This window comes from Anomaloglossus baeobatrachus, chromosome 1 (genome assembly GCF_048569485.1).
Source record: "Anomaloglossus baeobatrachus isolate aAnoBae1 chromosome 1, aAnoBae1.hap1, whole genome shotgun sequence".
Taxonomy (NCBI): domain Eukaryota; kingdom Metazoa; phylum Chordata; class Amphibia; order Anura; family Aromobatidae; genus Anomaloglossus; species Anomaloglossus baeobatrachus.
In genome coordinates this window covers 555,623,926-555,648,794 of record NC_134353.1, presented here as the reverse complement: position 1 = coordinate 555,648,794, position 24,869 = coordinate 555,623,926, and the positions used below count along the sequence as shown (strand labels likewise).

The following is a 24,869-nucleotide window of genomic DNA, read 5'->3' as shown; positions in this document are numbered from 1 at the left end:
GTGAAACTATATAAAGCTTGTCAGCGGTTATTCTATGGCTCATTAAATACATGCTTCAGTATTACCTTTACATCTTTTGAAGGCAAACTTTTGTATATCTTTGCTAAGTTCATGATCATTTGCTGAGCCCACAGGGCAATGATTCAAAATGATCTGTATAGTAAATCAATATAAAAGACATCAAGAATTTACCATAATCTAAAGACATACAAAGGGCTCAATGATGTTTTAGCTTTACAAAACCTCAAAAAATTCACAACAGCTGAAAGTAAAAAAAGACTGATTAAGGTCAGGCTTAAATTAACCTTATACTGTAAAAGTATCATTGTGTAAACAATAACTTAATCCACCTTCAAAAGGCTGAATATAGTGTTGCAACCATATGCTTAGTAAAATATGCATTGAGTGGTCTGAGCTGCATTACAAGCCAAAGACTGTAATAAATTGGCCCCTGGCTTAAAATAATAGTCAATGATTTAACAATAAGCTTTCTTAAACCTCATGTAGTGTCTTGTGTGTGTCTACCAGATAGTGAAATATGATAAACAGATCAAGTTTCCCATGGCTTAATTCTTACTTAAAGAGATAGTGGATTTGATTCAAATAGACATTTTTTCCATTTTAAATATATTAATGGATACATAGGCCTGTGTAACTGCTTTCTCGGAATTCTTAAGCTTGTGGATTACATTACCTTGAAATAGATCAATAATTCTAAAATAAGGTTAAGACAATCCATTGACTTCATATTTTATTTAAGACCAGGATCACAATGAAGTATGTGTCTGTGGTCAGATCATTTCAAAACTTCCATATCATCAATTATGTTACATTTTATTTTTAAGCATTTCAGAAAGCTAATATATAAAGATATCCCAAGGATGTAACCCAATTGGTTATTTTAGTCACACGTTGAAAAATCATGATTTTAATCTGCAATAGTTTTAGGAATGTGGCCTGTGAACACACTGGACCTTGCCTGACTTTTCCTACCCATTGCTGTCAGTAAAGAGAAGGCTATCATTATCTAAATGCTGAGAACAATGTAACACATTAACTCCGATTGCTAAAGTTTTGAGACACTTTTTACATTATTTCTTTTTACCTTACCAATATAAATAGTAGACATAGGAAAAAAGTTAAAAAAAGTTCAATTTGTGTTGCTACATTCCGAGAATCATAATGTTTTCAATTTTCTGGTATGTGGCTTTGTGACGGTTTGTTTTTGAGCCCTAAGTTGATGTATTTTTGTTATATTATTTAAGGGTATATGTGATGCTTTGATAGCCTGTTATATACATTTTTTCTTTTGATGTAGAAACCAAAAAACTGCAATTTTCGATCAAATTAATTTATTTTATATTTTTCGACATCGGACTTTTACAAATGCAGAGATACCAAATATGTTTTTTTTAATTTTTTGACTTCTTCATTTTTAATGGAAAAAAGGCAGTCATTTCAAGTTATATATTTTATTTTTTTTCATATTTTTAGAACTTTCTTTTTACTTTTCTCTGTATTTGTTAGTCCCTTTAGGGTACTTGAACCTGCAATCATCTGATTACTGGTCCTATAGAAGCACTGCCATTTTTATAGCAGAAATCACAGTCTTCTATGAATGCCAGAGACGGGATAGTTTTCACAGGAGTAAAATGATGGCAGACATAGGAGTCTTCAGTTGACCTCTGGATGTCATGGCAAAACATCGGTGACCCATGCTCTTGGATGAGTGGTTAGAATGCTAAGCCCCCATGCTGTATGCATTAAGTGCAACTGTCAAAGATTGACAATGGCATTTAACAGATTAACAGCCACGGGCAAAGTATTGTTCCACTAGAGTCAGATGTCGGCTGAATATCACAGCCATCGCCTGCCAAGAAATATGCAAACTTGAAGCAAGGGCAGGGAGGTGATTTATGATGGACTATGTCTATCATAATTCATTAATAGTTTAATTACAATTATGGCAGTTGCTCAAGAAGGTTCTGCTGTATTTATTGCAAAATGATATGAGGGCATGTCCCGCTCATGTTAGTTTTAGTAAATAACTGTGTTCCTGTTACGAGGGTACTGGCGGATTAAGATAAGGTGGTGTATTCCCAATCGCCAGTCGTGGTCCACCGTGTTTCCAGATGACAAAGGAGCTGGTGGCAAAGCAAAGGTTAGATGGCGAATACAGAGCTGGATGACTCTAAAATAACACTGGAGACCTGGGACCCGGTCACGTGTGTAGGGACACGTCAGACCAGACGACAACCCAATTAGCATTTCGGTGTGCCTGTGGCGCTACACTGACCACGTGTGCAGGGAACACGTCAGGCTGGGTGGTGACCAGGGAGCATTAATTGGAAGACCGCCGCAAAAGCGCCCCGTTGGCCACGTGTGTCAGACCGAGCGGTCCCCCGATTAGTGTTTCTGGCCACCAGGGCTCTCAACTGGCCACGAGTGTATAGGACACATCAGACCAGGTGGTCACACCGGTAGCATTGACTAGGAAGCTGATACGAGAGGAACAGGGTCCACACACCCAGCCCAGAAACTCCCTGTTAATGCCACAGGGGTCCTGGGATACGCTGTCCGTGTGCGTATGGGGCACAACAGGACAGGTGATGCAGCAGCCGCAACCCAGTTAACTCCACTGGGCTGCACTAGCAGGACTGGACGGTAGGAGGTGGAAGCCCGGTGCCTGACCCTAATGTGCTGAGCCACGGATGTCTTGGCGTAACAAGCACCAGATGTCTAACCCTACCTACCGCTTCCAAACAAATGGGCTCTATACATGGAGGTGTGCTCACAACCAGCGTATGAGAAGACTGCACACCTTCATGTTGTCTCCAGCCCCTTTTATAACCTGGGTGTGCCCCAAACCCAGGGTGGACCACAATGGTACCTCCAGGGTCCAATAGCGGAGCGCCATGTCATCAGCGACATCAACAGCGGCCTATCCGGAATCACCACATCACTGATGGCCATATCATCAGGACACCTGATGTGTGTCGGCCTATCAGAGGCATGACATGCCCATTGAGGTCTCATAAATCAGACTATCTGCCTGAGCATGCTCAGTAGGCACAACACAGAACTTAGACACGGCACGATGTCCAAGTGCCTGTGCAAAGAGGCTTTTTGCACTAAGTGTAGGAGCATGCTCAGTAGCCTGAACCGAGGACTTAGCCTCAGAAATGGCACTATCAGGCTGAGCATGCTCACTAGGTGAAATACTGGACTTAAACTTTGGCTGGGGTAAATCGGCCCATTCATGCGCACTAGCCGACTCTCCACATTTAGACGTGGAGGAGGAAGCAGCCAGCTGGGTGACCCAAGGTACAGTAAAAAATGTCAGCCGGCGCCTGGGCGCAAAAGGAACCGCAGCAGGATGCTTGTAGCTATGTCGGCACCGATTCGGAACAGTTTCCTTTAATATACCAATTCCGGAGAATTGTGATTTTTTTTCTGATCCTCTGTTAGTTCTACAAAATACCGTATTTTTTTATAAGATGCACCAGATTGTAACATGCACCCCAAATTTAGAGATAAAAAAGGTACAAAAATGGGGTCCGTGTTATACTCCAGTGGTGTCGTACTGGAGGGGGGAGCGGCAGCAGTGGTGGAGCAGAGACACAGGATGCAGGGGCAGTGCTGGAGTAGGGTGATGCAGTGGGGGCTGTGATGACAGCAGTGGGGACTGTGCTGGCTGCGGAAGCTGTTCTGGCTGTGTGTAGCAGTCCGGTGTGGCGGGTGTCCCAGATGTTCTGTCGGCAGTGCGGGCTTCAAAGAAATGGTGCCCAATGTGGCGCGTGCACAGATTGAGCTCTCAGCTCAATGACAAGCCAAGATCTGATCTGTGCATGCACCACCTCTGGGCGCCATTTTCCTTAAGTCCTCTGCTGGGCGGAGGCGGTGCATGCACAGATGAGATTTTGAGTCGAGAGCTCCATCTGAGCATGTGCCAGGTACAGGTATCATCTTTTGAAGCCAGAGCATCTGGAACACCTGCAGCACTGCCCTGCTCTACACAGCCAGACAGATGCCCACATAGACAGACAGCTGGCCGCATAAACAGCCAGCCAGCTAACCAGCTGCCTGCACAGCTGGCTGGCTGCACAGACAGCCAACCACTTGCCCGTACAGACAGCCGCTCACCAGCACAGACAGCTGCCCACACAGCCCCCACCGCAGCCAGAACAGCCAATTCTCCACCTCTCGGTAAGCTATATTCAGATTTTAAGACGCACCCCTCATTTTCCTCGGAAATTTTTGAGAGCAAAAGTGTATTTTACAATCTAAAAAAATACGCATTCATGAATAAATCATGGATCATTACCAGTTTGTTGTGTGTTCTATGACAAGGGGCTAGCTATCATCCAAACATCAATTTAAACATACATTTCCAAGAGAAATAACAGCACAATACTGATTTCTAATAAAAGATGCTCCATCTTTGTTATTTCATAGTGAATACAAATATTTGTTTAAGTAGACATGTCAGGAAAAAGGCCAAGCTCTCTTAAAGTAGACCACTTACTCCAGTGCATTAAAAACTTAATAACATCAATTCACAATACAAAAGTCCCTAAATTGATGTAACATACACTCCTCAACATTGAAACTGCAAAACCAAGAAGGGAAGTCATGAAATTATGAAACTTGTGTGCTACTATAGCCTGCAGCTTATCCAGACTTGTCTCCCCATCGAGCACATCTGGGACATCATTGGTCAGCAAGGGAGCTGTCAGCAGTGAATCTTGATGATTTACATGTATATTCAGCATGGCAAAAAGGTCCCCAGACAAGCATTAAAAACTTTAGGACCATTTCACACTTGCGTTATTTTGACGGAAACAGGTTCCGTCACACATACAGTACAGTTCATTTATTTATAGTGGAAGCGCGACATCATATGGACACATGTGGGTACTGCATGAAACACACAACCCGCATGGTGTCGCGCTTCAACTGTAAATAAATTAAACTGTACTGCATATGAGATAGATTCTGTTTGCGTCAAAACAACGCAAGTGTCAAACCGGCCTTATTAGTAGCATGCCAAGTCATGTAAGTGCAGGTATTACTGCGCATGGTGCTCCTACTTGATATTGAATAAATCAACTTTTGAAATTTTGTTTCCATCTTTTCATCATTTGCATGTAAATTGATCCTGTAAATTCCATTACTACGCGACTTTTCCTTCTTGGTGTTACAATTTCAACGTTGAAGAGTGCACTTCAAGAAATAACATAGGTACGAATTAAATGTGATAACGTAAATTAATTACACGCAGATTTTTATGTTAATCACATGGCGTGCTCAAAATATTTATTGATTGTAACATTTGTTTAATATATATTAGAATGATTTATTTGCAGAACAAATGAGATAATTCGTGGTTGCAATAATGAAATGTCAGAAGGTATTTCTGATAAAAGGATTATAAAGGACAAGGTCACTTTGAAGCATAGTAAGCTATGTGCTGATGACACATATTTGAAAGTAGGATATATATTGTTCAATAATACGCTGCTGGAAAGATCATGCTATCTGTTTTATTAGCTGCAAAGAATTGAGAGCTTTGACATTGGTCTAACTATGGCGGATTCCTATCAGTATTTTATCTCAGAGAAAATTCATAAGACTCGACTTTTAATAGCCTTGACCTGTTTACTGCAAACCCATGTAATGAATTTCCTACACCAGTGATCATTACACTATATATTGATCTTATCTATGGATTGCATTCGTGTATATTTGTTTATTGCTTACATTCCATTTAATGTGTTTCTAATTAAGCATTTGATTGCTTCACATTGCATACATCAAGTGAATGCAGATTCCAATACTTAACTTGCTTACTTAAATCCATTGTGTATAAGAAATTGTATTTCTGATCACAAGCACTATAGTAGAAAGTAGTGATGAGCGAGCATGCTTGTAACTACTCGGTACTCGCACGAGTATCGCTGTACTCGGGCTGCTCGGCGGGGACCGAGTAATCTCGCGATACTCGTGCTGTACTCGTGGTCTTCATTTCTGCATGTTGGCGCTCTTTTGAGAGCCAGCCCTCATGCAGGGATTGGCTGGCAGACCACTGCAATGCCACAGCCCTGTTAGTTGTGGAATTGCAGTGATTGGCCGGCCTGCACAGCGTGACCGAGCCTTTATATCGGCCGGCGCGCTGTGCTCTGCTCACAGCTATCCAGACTGTCAGTGCAGGGAGAGTGTCGCTGATTCAGGGAAAGCTTTGCGGCCCTTTATAGCTTTTTCAGTTGCAGGGCTGCAAACAGTGTGACCAAAAGTCCTTCTCAGGACTATTCTAGTTGTATACAGGCAGGCAGGGTATAGCCAGGTCGGAGTACAGTAGCAGAGTCCTTCTCAGGACTATTGTTGCTATATACAGGCAGGGTATAGCCAGGTCTGAATACAGGCTAGTGACCAAAAGAGTCCTTGTCAGGACTATTGTACCAGTATACAGGCAGGCAGGCAGGCAGGCAGGGTAGTGGTGACCGTATACCAGCCTTCATCATATCTGGGGCTGGTGTACACAGTGTAAAACAGTCCAGATAGTGTCTGACTTGTCTGTAATTGTCGCTCCCCAAAAAAACCTGTTAGGTTCTTATTGCGTCCGTGCTTGGTTTTTAAAACCGCACGTGTGTGCCTGTTGGTGGCAGCGTACAGGTGCACTTGTGTGCAATTTCCAGAAACTTTGATATAACGCACAAGTAGTGAATATACACGTCAGCAGTGCACAGCATTGCAAAATGCGCAAGGGCATTGGCAAGGAACAAGGAAGTGGACGTGATGGTGGTGCAGGCAGAGGCTGAGGTCGTGGGCAAGCTCTAATTTCGCCACAACAAAGGGCCACATCTAGTCGCTCGCACGTCCTGTCCCAAATTCTTGGGGACCGCAGCAGTACACCGCTCTTGAACCAAGACCAGTGTCAACAGGTTGTTAGTTGGATAGCAGATAATGCTTCCAGTCAGATTGGCACCACCACAAACACTCTGTCTTCCACACGGTCAAGTGTCAGTAGCCGTGATACTGCACCGCACATTTCTGAACCTGATCCTCCTTCCTACCACCAGGCTGAGTACACGTCCTCCTCGGACATTAATGATCCCACACTTGGACACTCGGAAGAGCTGTTCACGTTTCCATTCACACATTCTGGCCTCTCGCCAGCTCATATTGAAGTGGGTCATGAGGAGATCGTCTGTACAGATGGCCAAATATTTGAGCAGCCACGTTCTCACGAAGTTGACAACGTGTCTCAACAAGTGGTGGACGATGATGAGACACAATTGTCAGGAAGTCAGGAGGAGGAGCAGGGTGCGGAAGAGGAAGACGACGTGGTGGATGATCCAGTAACTGACCCAACCTGGCAGGAGGATATGCAGAGCGAGGACAGCAGTGCACAGGGGGAGGGAGGCGTAGCATCACAACAGGCAGTAAGAAGCAGGGTGGTGGCCCCAGGCAGAAGTCAGGCAACCGTTCCCCGGAACAACACGACGACACAAGGTGCCTGTACAAATGTTAGGTCTTCCCGAGTCTGGCAGTTTTTTAAGTTGGATCCAGATGATTCAAAAAAGGCCATTTGCAACACCTGCCGTGCCAGCATCAGCAGGGGTACCAAAACTAGCAGCCTGACCACCACCAGCATGATCAGGCACATGTCAGCCAAGCACCCGACTTTGTGGGAAGTACAACAGAGTCGAGGAGCAGTGCTTGCTGATGTCACTGCTACGTCTTCGCTGGTTGTGCATGCGAGCCAATCCCCTGTCCATGCTGCCTGCGAACAAGCCTCCTCCACTCCTGCACCTGCAGTTGCCTACGCAGAAAGAACACCATCATCAAGCACGTCCTTGTCCCAGCGCAGCGTTCAGTTATCCATTCAGCAAACCTTTGAACGCAGGCGCAAATACACTGCCAACACCCCACATGCCACAGTTCTAAATGCTAACATTTCGCGACTGCTTGTGCTGGAAATGTTGCCTTTTAGGCTGGTGGAGACAGAAGCATTCCGTGACCTGATGGCGGCAGCTGTCCCACGTTACTCGGTCCCCAGCCGCCACTATTTCTCCCGGTGTGCCGTCCCCGCGTTGCATAACCACGTGTCACAAAACATCACACGTGCCCTGAACAACGCTGTTTCACCCAAGGTCCACCTAACCACAGACACGTGGACAAGTGCTTGTGGGCAAGGCCGCTACATCTCGTTGACGGCACACTGGGTTAATATTGTGGAAGCTGGGACCCAGTCTGAGCGAGGGACGGAACACGTCCTTCCCACACCAAGGTTTGCAGGCCCTACCTCAGTCAGTGTTTCACCCACACTCTACAGCTCCGGAATGTCATGCTCTTCAGCCTCCTCCTCCTCCTGCGCATCCTCATCCACTGTACCCTCCACACCAGTCACAAGCTGGAAGCACTGCAGCACTGCCTCGGCAAAGCGGCAACAGGCTGTGCTGAAGCTAATCTGCATAGGTGACAAACCCCACAATGCAGAAGAGCTGTGGACAGCTCTGAAACAGCAGGCAGATCACTGGCTCACACCTCTGAACCTAAAGCCAGGAAAGGTCGTGTGTGACACTGGCCGGAACCTGGTGGCGGCTATGAGGCGAGGCCAGCTGACACATGTTCCATGCGTGGCCCATGTGCTCAACCTCGTGGTTCAGCGGTTTCTAAAGTCATACCCAGAGCTGTCTGATCTGCTGGTAAAAGTTCGCCGCCTGTCTGCACATTTTCGAAAGTCACCTACTGCTTCAGCCGGCCTTGCCGGCTTTCAGCGCCGTTTGCATCTTCCGGCTCACAGACTGGTGTGTGATGTCCCCACGCATTGGAATTCAACTCTGCACATGTTGGTCAGGATATGTGAGCAGAAGAGGGCAGTTGTTGAGTACCTGCATCACCTAAGCCGTCGGGAAATGGGTCAAACTCCACACATAACACCTGAGGAGTGGAGATGGATGTCAGACCTATGTACCATCCTCCAAAACTTTGAGGACTCCACCAATATGGTGAGTGGTGATGACGCCATTATTAGCGTCACCATACCGCTACTCTGCCTTCTAAAATGGTCTCTGTTGAAAAACAAACATGATGCATTGCAGGCGGAGCGCGATGAGTTGCAGCAAGAAACAGTAGTGGGTGTGGGTGATAACGCACAGCCCAGCCTCGTCTCATCACAACGTGCAGTGGAGGACTATGACGAGGAGGAGGATGAAGACATGGAGCAACTCTCCGGCCAAATTGAGGATATGACATGCACACCAGTCATATCCTCGGTTCAGCGTGGCTGGCCAGAGGACAGGGTAGATGAGGAGGAGGAGGAGGAGGAGGAGGAGGAGGACAGCATGTTCAGTCATCTTGTTGGTCAGGCTACTGAAGTCCTGGCTGTTAAGAGTCTGGCGCACATGGCTGACTTTATGGTAAGCTGCCTGTCTCGTGACCCTCGCGTTAAGAACATCTTGGCCGACAATCATTACTGGTTGGTAACACTGTTAGACCCACGCTACAAGGAGAACTTTTTGTCTCTTATTCCCGTGGAGGAGAGGTCAACCAAAATGCAGCAGTTCCGGAAGGCCATAGTCACGGAAGTAGGCAAAGCATTCCCCTCACAAAACGCTAGCGGCATAGGTCAGGAATCAGTGGACAACCGAGGCGTACAGCCGAGAGAGGCACAAGTCCAATCCGCCAGAGGTAGGGGAACAGTCTTTAAGATGTGGGACAGTTTTCTCAGCCCCTCACGTACCACAGACCCTGAGGTGCGGGGTAGTGCCACAAGAAATCCTAAGTTTGCCCAGATGCTGAAGGAGTACCTTGCAGATCGAACAACTGTACTCCGACATTCCTCTGTGCCTTACAATTATTGGGTATCCAAGCTGGACACGTGGCATGAATTGGCTCTCTACGCCTTGGAAGTCCTGGCCTGCCCTGCTGCTAGCGTTTTGTCAGAGCGTGTTTTTAGTGCCGCAGGTGGAATCATTACAGATAAACGCACCCGCCTGTCAACTGAAAATGCTGACAGGCTGACTCTGATCAAGATGAACAAGGGTTGGATTGGGCCAGACTTCACCACACCACCAGCAAATGAGAGCGGAATTTAAAGTTTGCCATGTACCTCCACTCACCCATGGGTACACACTTCTGGACTTTGGATAATCGCTGGACTGCTCCTCCTTCTCCTCATGCGCCACCATGATGATGACCGTTACAAATTGCAATACTTAGGCCTTTGTTTCAGGTATACCCCCAGTGGTAAATTTTTTCACCCATTCTTTGCAGAATGGACATTACAACGACAGGAGACCCGCTCCTTTGCAATGGGAACAATGTTTTGAGGCCCTCATGCACGTCTCTACCCAGGGACAACGTGGAGCCTCCCAATTTTTGGCTGCCCTGCCTAAGGGCTATACTATAATACACCCACTTCCTGACAATGGACACTTAATGTTTTGAGGCCCTCATGCACGTCTCTACCCAGGGACAACGTGGAGCCTCCCAATTTTTGGCTGCCCTGGCAAAGGGCTATACTAAAATAGACCCACTTCCTTACAATGGGCACTTCAGGTTTACAGGCCATCATGCACGTCTCTATCCAGGGACAACGTGGAGCCTCCCAATTTTTGGCTGCCCTGGCAAAGGGCTATACTAAAATAGACCCACTTCCTTACAATGGGCACTTCAGGTTTACAGGCCATCATGCACGTCTCTATCCAGGGACAACGTGGAGCCTCCCAATTTTTGGCTGCCCTGGCAAAGGGCTATACTAAAATAGACCCACTTCCTTACAATGGGCACTTCAGGTTTACAGGCCATCATGCACGTCTCTATCCAGGGACAATGTGGAGCCTCCCAATTTTTGGCTGCCCTGCCTAAGGGCTATACTACAATAGACCCACTTCCTTACAATGGGCACTTCAGGTTTACAGGCCATCATGCACGTCTCTATAGAGGGACAACGTGGAGCCTCACAATTTTTGGCTGCCCTGGCAAAGGGCTATACTAAAATAGACCCACTTCCTTACAATGGGCACTTCAGGTTTACAGGCCCTCATGCACGTCTGTATGCAGGGGCATTGGTGAACCTCACAATTTTGGACTGCCCTGCCAAAGGAAAATACTACAAAGACTCACTTCCTCAAAATGGGCACATTAGACTCAAGAGGCCTTCATGTACGTCTCTTCTCAGGGACATCGGAGTGCCACACAATGTTTTCACGTAAAATCTTTCATGTATTAATCTCAAAAAGTAACATACACCAGCTCTATCTCACTATTGCGTATGTGCCCTTAACATTTCTGCCATGAAAAATCATTTTGGGGTCATTTTGGAAGGTTTTCTGGTGAGTCCATAAAAATGGCGTGAAACGCGGACAAAATTGTTCACAGCTGTGACTTTTGAGTGATAAATGCTTCAAGGGGTCTTCCCCATGCTGTTGCCATGTCATTTGAGCACTCTTCTGAGACTTTTGTGACATTTTTAGGGTTTCTCCATGCTGCCGGGGGGTCATTTCACAAAAATACTCGGGTCTCCCATAGGATAACATTGGGCTCGTTGCTCGGGCCGAGTACACGAGTATCTTGGGAGGCTCGGCCCGAGCTTCGAGCACCCGAGCTTTTTAGTACTCGCTCATCACTAGTAGAAAGCAGTGTGCGTAATATCATGATACTTTACCTTTTATGGTTTCTTATGTTTTATTTATTATATTGTTTGAAATATGTTTGTATTTATGTGCAAATATTGAGAAGTAGAGATAGGTGAATTTAAGTGAAATTAAAGTCTACTTAAATTTTGTAAAAATCTTTATACTCTAGAATACAAGATTTTTGTAATTCCTACATGGCCTCCATTTTGCTGAACCGTAGAGGAATGGCAAATGGTAAAATAAAATAAAATCCCAATACATAGCGCACTGCCCTCCTTCTAGTCCTCAGAACCTATTTTATCCACCGTCGCATGCTGTAATTTCAGCCTCATGACTTCCAGCCGTAACTAGGCCTTGTATGGATATCCATGGCCTGGTCATGACTGGAATATCTGACGTATTGTGAAGAAGTCAGAGAAGTGGCATGTGACTGTGAAAAAAAGAATATAAGGGCCAGATGGCAGACAGGCATCCCGAAAGGTGAGCAATGCCACAAAAAAGCCATAAAACCCCACATTTTTTTGGCATAGTGATTCCTTTATAATTGAAATCATAATTTCTGTCCTTACAGTGCCAACCACCAAAAATTACTTACTTAGTTGTTGCCTTCAATTGTTTTTTGAAGGTCATTTGGATTGTAAGACCTTTGCTTTAATTAAATTAAGACATATTACGGGGAATTAAATGTGTTCTAAGTCATATTAAGGTGTATGTGATTTTGTATTGTATAATCAGCAAATTGCAGGGAACTGAGAATAGTTTGAGCTTCAGAGGTATAATAATCATGACTAGAGTTGAGTGAGTACCTAACTATTTGTACTTGCTATACTCATAACGAGTACTGTCTAATACTCGTATATTCATTCTGAATAGCGGGTGCAATGCAAGTCAATGGGAAAAAATTGACCATATACGCCAGGAAATTTCCTCCCAGCCTCGTAACACCACACATTGTCTGCCCTCCTACACTTCATCTAGCCCACTTTCACTCTTTGATCCAGTCACAGAAGAAGAAGTCACCAGGCTCCTCGCATCTTCTCGCCCTACTACCTGCACCAGTGACCCTATTCCCTCACATCTCCTTAAATCTGTCACCCCAGCTGTCACCACTCACCTAACTAAAATATTCAATCTCTCTCCTCTGGTGTCTTTCCCTCCTCCTTCAAACATGCTAGCATACACCCATTACTTAAAAAACCATCCCTGGACCAAAATTGTGCCGCTAACTACAGACCTGTCTTTAATCTCCCATTCATCTCCAAACTCCTGAAACGTCTGGTCCACTCCCGTTTAATCCACTATCTACAGATAATTCTCTCCTTGACCCTCTAAAATCCGGTTTCCGCTCCTTACATTCTACTGAAACTGCTCTTACTAAAGTCTCTAATGATTTACTAACAGCTAAATCTAATGGTCACTACTCCCTGCTGATCCTCCTGGATCTCTCTGCTGCATTCGATACTGTGGACCACCAGCTCCTACTCACTATGCTTCGCTCTATTGGGCTCAAGGACACCGTTCTTTCTTGGTTCTCCTCTTACCTCTCTGATCGCTCATTCACTGTATCTTTTGCCGGCTCCTCTTCCTCTCCTCTTCCCCTTACGGTCGGGGTTCCTCAGGGTTCAGTCCTAGGCCCCCTCCTGTTTTCTCTATGCACAGCCCCTATAGGACAAACAATCAGCAGATTTGGTTTCCAGTACTATCTCTATGCTGATGACACCAAACTGTACACATCTTCTCCTGACATCACCCCTGCACTATTACAAAATACTACCGATTGTCTGTCCGCTGTCTCCAACATCATGTCCTCTCTCTATCTAAAACTGAACCTGTCAAAAACTGAACTTCTCCTGTTTCCTCCCTCTCCTAACCTTATGAAACCCAATATTACCATTTCTGTGTGTGGCTCTACCATTACGCCCCAGCAGCACGCCTGCTGTCTTGGGGTTATATTCGACTCCGATCTTTCCGTCACTCCCCACATTCGTTCACTTGTTCGTTCTTGTCACTTCCACCTCAAAAACAACTCAAGAATTCGACCTTTTCTTACCGTTGATTCTGCAAAAACTCTTACTGTCGCTCTCATTCATTCTCGCCTGGATTATTGTAACTCTTTACTAATTGGTCTCCCTGTTACTAAACTCTCCCCTCTCCAATCCATTCTGAATTCCGCAGCCAGGATCATTTTCCTCTGCAACCACTTCACTGATGCCTCTGCTCTTTGCCAGTCATTGCACTGGTTGAATATCCATTACAGAATCCAATATAAACTTATCACTCTCTCTTACAAAGCTCTCCATGGTTCTGCACTACCCTATATTTCCTCCCTCATCTCTGTCTATCACCCCACCTGTGCCCTCCGCTCTGCTAATAACTTAAGACTGACATCCTCAACAATTCGAACCTCCCACTCCCATCTTCAAGATTTCTCACGAGCTGCGCCTATGCTCTGGAACACACTACCAAGAGAAATCCGATTAATTCCCAACATCCACACCTTTAAGCGAGCCCTGAAAACGCATTTCTTTAGACTAGCCTATCACCTCACTACCCAGATCTAATCTAGTCCCTTTCTGCCCTTCAAAAAATTTACTTCCAGTTCTCGTCCCCTGTACCTGTATAAATTATCACCGACAGGTTCATGCAGCTGCTTTTGAATACCCTATTAAATCGATGGCTGGACCATATATGACAAGCTTTCCTCCCCCCATTCACCTTTTGTGTCTCCCCTATTTCCTCATAGAGTGTAAGCTTACGAGCAGGGCCCTCACTCCTCCTGGTATCTTAATTTTGTTATTTTGTATTGTCTCAAATTGTCTGTACATGTCCCCTCTTAATTGTAAAGCACTGCAGAATATGTTGGCGCTATAGAAATAAAACTTATTATTATGAAAAAACTGAATATAACGAGTAACCTGAATTCCACACTAATTGGTACTCGCACGAATAGTACGGCATTTGGACTACTCATTACTTTGCAAGTTTTTCCCCAATGAGTTCCATTGCACACGCTATTCAGAATGAATATATGAGTATTAGACAGTACTCGTTATGAGTATAGCGAGTATGAATAGTTAGGTACTCGCGCAACTCTAATCATGATACCTTAACAAACCACCAAAGTTCTAATCAATTTCCAGCAAGTTGTATTGATTTATTATATTTAATATATTATACTACATTTTTAGAATGTGAAGACCATAATAATGTTGACATAAATATATCTGAATATATGGTCCTCTGTCCTCAATATTGTCTTATTAAGTAAATGGTCAGTATGACTGATTCAGCATATCTTCATTTGTATATATTTTTCAATTCAGATAAATTAATGCTCATTGTCTAAATAAATATGTGTCCAATGCGAAAACAAAAACGTTGAGCAATTCTACAGTGTTCTCTACCTCGACAGATGGCGCTTAGCATATGCAGATGTAACCTCGCTTAGAAAATTACGTTCTCTACATCTGTACATTTACGACTACAAAATTTAGGCATGAAAAATGCCTCTCATTTTATACACCTGTTTGTTGACTTAACAAAGTGAGTACATTTTCCAGCAAAACTGCTGAGCAAATTAAATCTTGTGTGCTTCATAGGCTGACTACAACAGATTTTTATTTATTTATTCATTTATTTATATGTATTTTTTGGAAATTTTGAATGTAGCTCTCGAAAATATTTTTATTGACTTGGCAAAATCTTAGATCATTGAATGGGATCTTTTTAAAGAATAAAAAGCATCAAATTATTTTAAAATTAAACAGTAGCGAGAAAACTAATAAATATGTTGTTATAGAAGCATTAAAACTCGGTAGGGTTTAGCTTTAATGGTCGATTCAAAATTCTCATTAAGTCTTTGGCCTTGTGCCTCACCGCATGGGGCAAGCATATTATAATGACTGGCTAAAGCACTCCCTATCGTCAATCTGGTATTTTCATTCTAAGACCCTGCTGTGAGCTCACTGTACAATATTAAGATTGTTGCAAGCTTTTCAGTTTTTGTAATAGATATTGCAACATAGTTCAAGTACAGTAATTATTTTGCTCTATGTACTTCTATGCCAGTTGAGTAAAACAGCTTATTTGAAAGACCTGAACCATATTATGTTTAATCATTTCATCTACATATCCATTTTGAATGTTATTAAACACAGCTTGGTATCAATTTTAGAATATGATATATCTGCCTATATTCATTTGTTTTTTCACTTTTTCTTCCAGTTAGGGATAAAAAAACAATCTCTTTATGATACTCACCCTATAAAAAACAGCACTGGTTTGTGCTGTTATGACTCTTAAGGCCTCGTTACATGCAATGACGTATCTAACGATATATCGCCAGGGTAACGGATTCCGTGACGCACATCCAGCATTGTTAGCAACGTCGTTGCGTGTGACACCAACGAACAGCCGTTAACGATCAAAAATACTCACCTTATCGTTGATCGTTGACACGTCATTCATTTTAAAAAAATCGTTGATTGTTGCAGGACGCAGGTTGTTCGTCGTTCCCAAGGCAGCACACATCGCTATGTGTGACACTTCGGGAACGACAAACTACAGCTTACCTGCGGCCGCCGGCAATGAAGAAGGATGGAGGTGGGCAGGGTGTTACGATCACTCATCTCCGCCCCTCCGCTTCTACTGGGCAGGCGCTTAGTGACGCCGCTGTGACATCACACGAACCGCCCCCTTAGAAAGGAGGCGGTTCACCGGCAACAGCGACGTCGCTAGGCAGATAAGTCCATGTGACGGCTCCTAACGATTTTGTGCACCATGGGCAGCAATTTGCCTGTGACACACAAACGACGAGGGCGGGGGCTTTCACCAGCGATATTGCTAGCGATGTCGCTGCATGTAAAGCCCCCTTTAGACACCAGCTGTAATATTCAAGTAAACCTAGCACAAGGGATTTAATACTACTATAACAATACCCCGGGATAAATGGAGCATTACATGAGGCCCAATAAAATTAATGGAACTTTCTTGCAATACTAAATATGTGCCTTCCTCCTGAAAATGAGAACTCACTGTATTAGCAGATATAGATTTATTAGAAACGTTTAATACAAAGTTCTCCATAGTTCTGCACCACCCTACATCTCTTCCCTCATCTCTGTCTACCATCATCTCCAACCTAAGACTGACACCCTCTAAAAGTTGAACCTCCAACTCCCATCTCCAGGACTTCTCTCATGCTGCAGCAATTTCTAGAATGTGCTACCACATACAACCTGAATAATTCCTTGTATCCTCAGTTTCAAGAGTGCCCTGAAAACATATTTTTTTGCACTAGCCTATCTCCTACTCTCAATAATCTAATCTAAGTATCTCCTGTTCTCCTGTTCTCTTTTCCATGCACTTAGTAGCTCTTTGTACCTGTACTTATACAGATACTGACTGGTGACCGATTCTTGTGGCGTTATTTGTATACCCCTATTTATTATATTGATGGCTGGACCATACATACAAGCAGTTTTACTATTTTTCTTTTGTGTTGCCCTTCTTTCCTCATAGATTATAAGATTGCAATCAGGGCCTATACTCCTCTTAGTATGCGTTGAACTATTGTCACAAAGTGACAGCACCTGTCATGCCAGGTCTCAAAAAACACCCAGCGAGTGGCATAGCACAGAGGGAAAACCCATATAACAATACAACGGGATGGCCCTAGCACTAGACAGAGGGGAGTGGGGTCACCTCCTAACACTCAACTGAGGCTGATTCCTGCACTTCTTAATGGCCCTGGACAGGTCCTTCCCCCAATGTGCCTTTCAAGTGCCTAGGCCCTTGCTGGCCTTGAACTCAGACTAGTGAAGGCCAGCAAGACACTAGTCTTCTAGTCTTACCAATTCAATAAGACAACACAAGGTAGGAAAGAAAAACAGGTGGAGAAAAACACAACAAATTACACTCCAGCAGGAACTTCTTAGCTGCAACTGAAGCAACACCTCAGCTTTCTACAGAGACTGACTCCTTCCAAGTGGACAGCATAGGTATAAGCTCTAGCTGGCATAGGAAGGAATGATGAGTGGATGCTTATAGCAGATGGGAGTGGCTACAGCTGAGATTACAACTACTTGGTAGATCATTGCAAGATAGAAATGTAACTTAATCCCTTTAGCACCTGATGAATTAAATATACTCCAACTTAAGGTAAATGATGAGCATACACTAATGCAGATTTGTGATCAACAACACGCTGTGACCTTCTAATCCCAGATTCCCCCCGAGATCCCATCGGGCTGTAACACACTCGCCACAACTATATGTTGCTCTGTAAAGTCTTATTGTGTAACTCTAAAACTGTTGGGAACGGCAGCGCTCAACCACTTGTTGACTAAAAAGAAATGTGGAGCTGCAGTTGGTAAACGGGAGGTCACGTGCAAATTAACCTTCTATGGATATAATAGATGAGAAAAAAACACGAAACCAATGCGCTGCACACACACACAAAATGTTGAGAATTAATCTAGCTGACGCATGATACTAGTATAATTAGACTCTTACTTAGGCTGTTGGATAGCTCTGTAGACACCTATATAGTCGGTCCTGTGAGAATGACCAATACACAGATTAATATCTGGTGATGGTTTTTCAGAATTTTATAACTAAATGCAGTAAAAGGTAAAACACTATAGTATAGATGGCATACAGTATCTAATTTAAAGAATACAATACAAAATTCACACATCTTGGGATGTATAAAGATGGTTGCTGAGAATCATAGGTACATGAAGAGTCAAAGTAAGTTCTACTACCATTTGCTTCTTGGTAGGTTGAAGAATGTTGATATGGGGAGTTGCACGATAGGTTGTGCAGCGATATGTGTGGATACAGATGAAAACCTTAAACAAATAATTAGTTGAATAGAGGTTGAGTGGGACCCACAGGGGGTTAAACAGCAAATAAGTGATTGCGATAAACAACTGTTTGCTGTAGGCAGAGATAAAACAACCGCTACTGATAATGCAACTTAATACATGTCTGGGTGGAGGGTATTCCCACTGGGAGTGTCCTCGTCAATTTGTGACTGTGGTTTACAGCCTACATACAGTACTAAGTTCAGTGGGATTCTAAAAGTTGCTTAATGCTGCAAACAAAGCCAGATAGGCTGGATCTGAGGTTAAGCAACGTGCTGCCTGATGGCAGAATGACAGCCTGATGTATGTGAAATCACGTTTTAATTAAACAACTCACTGTTGATCGTGGCTGGGAATCCAGATGTCCAGGTGTCCACTGTGGTGTGCAGGCGGTTTGTCCGTCTGGTGATGCCCACAGTTGCATTTACAACAAGGCTGCTGGAAAAAGGGGTTGCGCTGGCTATGTCCGGACACACCGGCCGGATGTAAGTCCGGACTTAAGCTTCGCACGCTATCAGACTGCCGGGTGACATCACACGCTGGCTGAAGGCAATGAGCTACGGAGGCTCAGGTGAGGCAAAAGGCTATCCTACGCGTTTAGTCACTCTCCGTCCACTATATAAATACTCCCAAAAACAGGCTTTGTCCATTCCCTGAGGAAGGAGGTACGTTTCCCTCCGAAACGCATAGGACAGCTTTTTGCCTCACCTGAGCCTCTATAGCTCATTGCCTTCAGCCAGCATGTGACGTCACCCGGCAGTCTGATAGCGCGTTTTTTTCAAGTCTTATTGTGTGTTGAAATGCCCTTTGAATTGTAAAGTGCTGCGGAATATGCTGGAACTATAGGAAAAAAGAAAATATTTATTACTATTAGAGCAAAAAGTTTACAAAAAAGTCTCCATCAGAATATTCAACTTTAATTTTCAGTGATAGAGTCCAAACAGCAGCCGAATATTTTGATTCAGCGCATGTATCCTAAAATGATCGATTGCATGCAAAACAATATCATTCTAATGATTTTGCTCCTGGTTAACACTGAAAAGATTAAAACTGAGAAAGAAATAAGTAGCAAGATTCTCTTTTCCAAGACTGTGTTCTCATTAATAATGTCCGTCTTTTTTTGCAGCGTCCTCATGAACTCAATAACGAACAATGAAAAATGTTTCAGGCTTAAATTGTCACAGTTCACTTGGTGCAAGAATATTCACAAAGGGATTAGAAAACAAAATTTGTGAGATTAAAGGAGACGTGATTAATGACTTTCTTTACTGTGTTTTTATTTTCTTGTAGCATTGAATCCGGATTCTATTATTTCTTGATTTTAAATTGCTGCTGCTTTTTTGCTGTTTATATATGTCATAATTGACATTATTTATTTGTTAGTCCAAAAAGAGATTTTTCATGATGAATCTTTTTCTAAATGACAGCATTACTTGTTGTGGATGTTTCTTATGTGATCAGGCCCTATGAATCATGACCCTGTTATAAAGCAATTTGGTCAAACCAAAGTCCCCACCTCTATCGATTATCCAGAAGTCAAGGGTTGTTCATCCTTTGTCCATGCTGTATCTTATGATTGCGTTCTTATTGATCAAGGTTTGATGTTTTCTTGATACTTGCCTGCTCTTATCTACTTTTCAATTAAAAGGTGATAATGTTTGTCATTGCAGATTCATTTTGACTAGCTGAGAGTGGAATCATGAATGATGAATCCGTCCTTGACAAGATGGTGTTATCATGATCAAGTCCTGTGCTTTGATTTCACACAGTGGCCAAACACTTTGTATAATCGAAAAGAGGAAAGGGACTTTTAGAGCAAAAGTATTTGGTAAGTAGTTTTAGAATTTATTGGATGCAATTTTATTTATATATAATGTACATATATTTTAAATGTAGAAGATGTGGCAGTTTTGTAAGTGTTCTGGTGTCTTATGGTAATTTTGTCGACAGCTAGTATACAGTGTAACTAGATAGCATGCTTGGTAGTTAGTTTTCATTAAAATGGCTGTTGTGAGTAGGTGTAATATATCGTTGTACCGTGTTAGCAAGTAGAGATAAACAAAATGGGTTAAAAGAAGTGAGAGTCCTCAGTGGTTGATACCTTTTAATGGCTAACTGAAAAGATGGTAATAATAGCAAGCTTTCCAGACTACTCTCGTCTCTTCATCAGGCTCAGTGTAACACAAATTTTGAAGAGTCACATATTTACACACAACAGGATATAGAATGGAGCAGTAAATAAGACAAGTTATGTGAAGCAGAACGATCAGCATTGCAAGGAGACAATCAGTTGTGGCAGTAAATATTGCAGCAGTTCATAGTTAAGCAGTGTGAAAGTGTTATTGTCCTCTGATTAGGGTCTGGTCCAGGGCTGTGATGCCCCCAGATGGTCTGAGGAGCACATTTCTTAATTGATGTAAAAAGACATAAATACATGTGACACATTCATTCCTGCTCTGAATGTGTCAAAGGTCATCATAAGTTTGTATTCCCAAAGTCTCCTGTCTCTCTGGGATTTGTTGTGAGCATGCAGATTTTACATAGAATTTATTCCTCTCTATTAGCTACAAACATACCCTGTGAGACATATAATCACTTTTTAAGTGTCCAAAGTTTAACAAAAATAAGATCCAGGTATAAGAACACATGACCGCAGGATCTGCCGAATACATAAGGTTCTTTTTTAGTATGTTAAAATGGAAACATATAGGACTGCACAGTTTCTGTAGGATATTTGTAATGAATACTTGAAATCATGCTTTTTTTCTGCAATATCTGCAGTCAATAGCTGTAAACTTTGACTAGCCGTTAACACATTTTATTAGAAAAGGCATTTCTATCACCTACATTTAAAGAAATTGTCCAGGGGGATTAAAGTCTGCAGTCACTCTATGATACTGCAGACTTGTGAATCCTCACTGGTGCAGTGGGCGCACTATCAATATTCTCCTATGCTGCCACCAGGAGCGGGTGGACATTTGTCCGCAAGTATGCGATTTTCATACATAAGGTCACATGCCGACTAGACATGTGCAGCCTCTTTCAATAAGAGTGAACTGAGCTATGTCGGACATGTCTAGTTGGAATGTGGTTGAAAATGTGCAAATCGCATTCTTGCATTCACATTACCGCCTACAACCAGAGAAGTTTAGCAACACTCAATGTGCACACTGTATGGATTAACAAGTCTACAGTCAAATAGAGTGACTGCAGACTTAAGCCCCCTGCCTGGACAACACCTTTAAGTCTCATTTATTTCACAGGTGAGGGTAACTTTTGGTCTGGAAATAGATGCAGGTGCCAGGGATAGAAATACTGATCTATAAATGTTTAACCATGTTATTTTGTAATTAATGATTTTGTGCTGTTTCAATTTCTACCATAACTTGTATATGTCTCCTCTGATTTGCAAAGTTCTGCGGAAAATGTTAGTGAAAGAGAAATACAATTCTTCTTCTTCTAATTATTTTTTGTTATTATTGTTAACTTTATTTTAATCAGAGCTAAATTCCGTCTGATACAGTGAGAGCATGATTCAAAGAAAGCCATTCAACTCACTCATACATACTCCCTCTAGTGGTGTCTCCAGGTACCCAACACATCATATATTTCATCTAAACTATGTTTATGCTGGGGACTTCAGCTATAAAGACTTATTATGATGACATTAATCAACAAATAATATTGCACTTAAAAATAATATGGCGTTAAGTTGTTATGCTGGATGTTCGTTATTTGCATTGCAAAACATTATTAGTATGTGGGTAAGCTCTACTGAAGATCATCTCTGACCACCTGTAAATGTAAATTGATCAATACTATAAATAGTGTTTTATAGGCCAAGAGACCATTTCCAATGATTTGCCAAGTGTAAAAAAAATCCATATTCTTATTTTTACACATTTCTCCTAAAATTATGCCTTGAGCAACCTAACTAAGCAGCATGTAAGGTTAGGACAGGACAGACTATGTGTAGAGACAAATGTGAGAGGGTATTCAAATATAACATTTTCAATATAAATTATAATTCATTTGTGTATTACCGAAATGTGATAAACACTCAGGTAAGTGACTAATAGCATGTAGAATCTCAACTTACTTCTGGACTATAAAGTAAATGATAGGCGAAAATAAAAATCTACAAAAGTCATGAAGTGCCAGCGGCAAGGACCATTTGCTCTTTTCCTAATTAACTGTATACAAAATAGGGTGAATTTAATGGTAAGGAACATTATTGATGTTTTATTTTTTATTTTTTCATTAATGAAAGCTGAATGCCTAAATGGTATTGACGCTCTTTGAATGTCAAATTCAAATATTATAAAACCATTCATATTCTTAGTGGGCAACAGTTTAAAGAATATTGAAAGCATAATTCTTCTAAATTGGTTAAATTATTAAATATCACAGCCCAGTATTGAAACAAGACTTCCCACCAAAATTGTCATTTGGGGGGTTGATACGAGCGGGCACAGGTTTGCAAACTAGGTTCTAAAAATATACTTATAGAAAATTTTAAAGTAGATTTACCATATTTCACAATACATGATATCACCACATTTCACAATACAATCTGCGGACATTATTATATATTTTTCTTACACCTCTTGAGGATTTAACAAAATTTAAATGCAAAAAACAAAATTGTCTGATTGGAATGTTGGTACATACAGCAGCAGGATTATAGTAACTATAATACACTTCAGACTTATGTTGGAGTTAAAGGGAACCTGTCAAGTGTAAATTGCTATTATTATGCAGATACAGAGTTAATCTGAAGGTCAATAGCATTCTGAACCCTCCCAACACCTGCACATCAAAGCTAGCTGCTGGGAGGAAATTAACTTTAATCTTCCCGGAAGCATTTGGATTTCAATCTTTTTGGTGGTGCTGATGAGTGTTCACTTAACACTTTGTATATGGAGAGTGAAGGCTGTATCTACACTCTGCTTGCTGGCTGACAGCTAGTTCTAATGATGAGGGGATGTAAATCAGTTCAGGGGATATGGTTACAGCTGCCAGTGAATATACAATGAGTAGTGATTGAACCCGTACTGGCGCTGCCCCCAGTGACTGAAACCCAAAGGTCTCCGGGGGGATTAAAGTTAATTTCCTCCCTGCAGCAGGGTTTGATGTGCAGGTGCTGGGTAGGATTTAAATGCTATTAACTTGTAGATTAATACCACTTCTGCAGTTTAATAGTGTTTTTACATGTGACAGCATATGTCAGTGTTTTAACCATTACAGCTTGTTAATATATGTGATTCCACTCTTGAATGTATTGTATGGCTTCTCTGTTTTGTTTGTGACACTTCTCCTGTAATGTTTCATGTTGGGATTATGGTTAAATTATGGTTGCTGTATTTCCAAAGAAAAACAGTCCCCTTTGATACAATGTATGAGTGCTAATGATAGTATTTAAAAAGCTATTTAAAAGTTCTTAAAGGGAACCTTTTTTGGCCTATAAGCTGCGGCCACCACCACCGGCTCTTATATACAGCATTCTAACATGAGAAAGCTTAATGGGATGTTAAAATGTTAACTCCTGGAATATAACTATTGCGCACTTTTAGCCAGTGTCTGAAGGCCTAGCTCCATGGAAACAAGTTCTACACTATAAAAGATAAAAGCTGTGATTTCAGGAGAAATGATAGCAGATTGAAAGGGCAAATCAAAAGCAAATTCATTTATTTTTATGTTGTCTAACTAATTAAAGCAATTTAAAGGGAACCTGTCACCACTTTTTTGACCTATAAGCTGCGGCCACCACCTCCGAGCTCTTATATACAGCATTCTAACATGCTGTATATAAGAGCCAAGGCCGGGGGTATAACATAAAAAACACTTTATAATACTTACCTAATGGTCACGCGGTGGGCCTTATGGGCGTCTCTGTTGTCCGGTCCCGGCGCCGCCTTTGTTTGTTCTCCTTCTCTAGCTGCTGTGCATGACAGGGCCGACGTCATACACACTCACCAGCATTTAGGTCCTGAGCAGGCGCACTTTGATCTGCCCTGCGCAGCACCGGCGAGTGTGTATGACGTAGCCACGTCATGCACACATGCATCAGAAAGAGGATGAAGATGGACGAAAGGGGAGGCACCCGCACCGGACAACGGAGACGCCCATAAGGCCCACCATACGACCATTAGGTAAGTATCATAAAGTGTTTTTTATGTTTTTTATGTTATACCCCCGGCCTGGGCTCTTATATACAGCATGTTAGAATGGTGGTGGTGGCCGATGCTTATAGGACAAAAAAGTGGTGACAGGTTTCCTTTAAATTGCTTTATTTAGTTAGACAGCATAAAAATAAACAAATTTGCTTTTGATTGGCCCTTTCAATCTGCTGTCCTTTCTC

General features: G+C 42.5%; 1 protein-coding gene across 5 annotated transcripts in view; it reads left to right on the top strand.

Moving 5' to 3' along the window:
* LINGO2 (leucine rich repeat and Ig domain containing 2) overlaps positions 1–24,869 on the top strand; it is a 2,307,572-nt gene that overhangs the window by 1,370,324 nt on the left and 912,379 nt on the right. For all 5 annotated transcript variants that reach the window (XR_012724629.1, XM_075316936.1, XM_075316938.1 and 2 more), the window contains one exon: positions 20,179–20,336. The gene's annotated coding sequence lies outside the window, so the exon portion shown is untranslated. The remainder of the gene's footprint in view (positions 1–20,178; positions 20,337–24,869) is intronic.